Source organism: Halichondria panicea, chromosome 2 (genome assembly GCF_963675165.1).
Source record: "Halichondria panicea chromosome 2, odHalPani1.1, whole genome shotgun sequence".
In the NCBI taxonomy this organism is placed as follows: Eukaryota; Metazoa; Porifera; class Demospongiae; order Suberitida; family Halichondriidae; genus Halichondria; species Halichondria panicea.
Window position 1 is genome coordinate 3678039 of NC_087378.1, and position 2500 is coordinate 3680538.

The 2500-nt window shown below is 46.9% G+C and overlaps 1 non-coding gene across 1 annotated transcript in view; it reads left to right on the forward strand.

Annotated features, from left to right (window-relative positions):
• Positions 1-2034: 2034 nt before the first annotated feature.
• Positions 2035-2500, forward strand: part of LOC135332571 (small subunit ribosomal RNA) — a 1812-nt gene continuing 1346 nt past the window's right edge. Inside the window, exon 1 of the ribosomal RNA XR_010393420.1 lies at positions 2035-2500. This exon is cut by the window's right edge and continues 1346 nt beyond it. This is a non-coding gene — a ribosomal RNA (small subunit ribosomal RNA).

The window sequence follows — 2500 nt, forward strand, 5'->3', positions numbered from 1 at the left end:
CTAATTATAGTGAGTGACACAGGAAAAATATCAAAATTTCTTATACTTTACAAATACAAAATTTCCTGTAGACTTATGAATGTTACACAAGTCCTGAACTACTTCAGGAATAGTAAAGGAAACTATACAGGAAACGTTGCACTATCCTTTGTAAGTAGGTTGCAGGACACTTGCAGGACACCTCAGGAAATGTGCAGATTTTATGGGCTGCAATGTAGCAGCACTGTAGCAGGAAATTTAAATATTTTCCCTGAGTGAGTGAGTGAGTGAGTGAGTGAGTGAGTGAGTGAGTGAGTGAGTGAGTGAGTGAGTGAGTGAGTGAGTGAGTGAGTGAGTGAGTGAGTGAGTGAGTGAGTGAGTGAGTGAGTGAGTGAGTGAGTGAGTTATATATACCTTCATTGAGCCATGCTTCATTTGATCATAACAATATCAAGCTTATCTTCAAGTAGTATTGTATTGTACGTTGCTAACAATACGCAAATAATGTACAGTAAATTCAAGTGGGAATAAAAGTAGTGGGTAAAAAGTTGTAATGTTCATGGAGTGTAAAGTCAACGAGCACTTAAGGCCCTATTATTTCTATTTTCCAGCCTAAAGTCCTCGTGGTGGAAAAAATTAATGTTAGTGTAATGAAGTCCTTGCCTAGTTACAAAGCGGCCCCTTACAAAGCGCCTAGTTACAAAGTAGCTTCAATGGGTAGTTATAATTAGAAGCTGCAGCTGGTAGTTAAAGCAGCAATTGTTGTGTAGCTTGTGAAGCTATGTTGTAGCTGGCTGACTGGCCGGCCCACCAACCTACCTACCTACCTACCTACCTACCTACCTACCTACCTACCTACCTACCTACCTACCGACCGACCGACCGACCGACCGACCGACCGACCGACCGACCGACCGACCGACCGACCGACCGACCGACCGACCGACCGACCGACCGACCGACCGACCGACTGACTGATGAATAGTAAGAGGTGGGTGGCTGGCTGGCTGGCTGGCTGGCTGGCTGCTGGCGAATAGATGTTGTGCTGCAATATAGTGAGTGAGTGAGTGAGTGAGTGAGTGTACTATAATACTATACAGAATCTTTGCAACAAGACAGTAAAAGCATAGAGCATTACCCTTCCTTATATGGAATTTGAGTACACACACTGTGGTCTGTTTTACTACTTAAATGTATGAGCACATCCCATATATAATAAGGAACCACAGTGCTCAACACACTTGTTTCTATTTGTGTTGCAAAGATTGTGCAATCTCCAGTATTGTATTGTAACTGTATGTTAGCCATGTATAACTTGAACTGTATGTTTAGCGGAATGGAAGGGTGCAGACGGGGAACAGTGCAGATGGGAACATTGCAGAGGGGATTTGCGCGCCGGAAAATTGGAGCAATTACCATACAAGTGCAGACGAATGAAGGAATGAACGCGCGTAGCGCGAAAATTTGAGCAATATATCGCAAGCAATTACCATACAAGTGCAGACGAATTGAACAATGTGACCACGTGGGCTAGATAAGCAACCAAACAAGAGTGTCGTACAAATGAGCGTGTTGATAGGTCGTGAAGTGGGGTGTTGTGGCAAAAAAAGTCACGCTTAATTACATACGAGACGAGTTCCAGCGTTGCTCCTAGTGACGGGTGCTGTGTAGGGTGACTGCAGCGGTTCATCCGTGTGTCCGCATCGTTGTAGACTGCCTGTGTCGGCGGGCGTCTGACCTGCTGGTGACTGGTCATCAGTGGGCTGGCTCCCTCCGGTCGAGTGCAGTTAGGTTTGCATCATTTCACGAATCACGAGTGCATTCGTACGGTCTCGCTGCCGGTCGATCCCCGTGATTGACTGTATCTGCAGGCAACGAGTGGGCCTCAGCTGCCCTCTCCTGCCTTCAGTTGGTGAGTCTGTGGCCGAGGATTTGCAAAATTGTTGAACCCTCTGCGGTCCGCGTGGCCGCACTGGTGTGATGCGTTGGCCGGCCCTCTGAACGAGGACGGTCGAGTGACACAGTGCGTCTCGCACGCTCTGGCGTCCCGATAGTTACCTGGTTGATCCTGCCAGTAGTCATATGCTTGTCTCAAAGACTAAGCCATGCATGTCTAAGTATAAACGCTTCTATACTGTGAAACTGCGAATGGCTCATTAAATCAGTTATAGTTTATTTGATGGTTTCTTACTACTTGGATAACCGTGGTAATTCTAGAGCTAATACATGCACAAAGTCCCGACTCTTCGGAAGGGATGTATTTATTAGATCCAAAACCAATGCGAGTCTCTCGGGGCTCGGTTCCTTGGTGATTCATGATAACTGCTCGAACCGTATGGCCCTTGCGCCGACGGTGCTTCATTCAAATTTCTGCCCTATCAACTTTCGATGGTACGGTAGTGGCCTACCATGGTTGCAACGGGTGACGGAGAATTAGGGTTCGATTCCGGAGAGGGAGCCTGAGAAACGGCTACCACATCCAAGGAAGGCAGCAGGCGCGCAAATTACCCAATCCCGACTC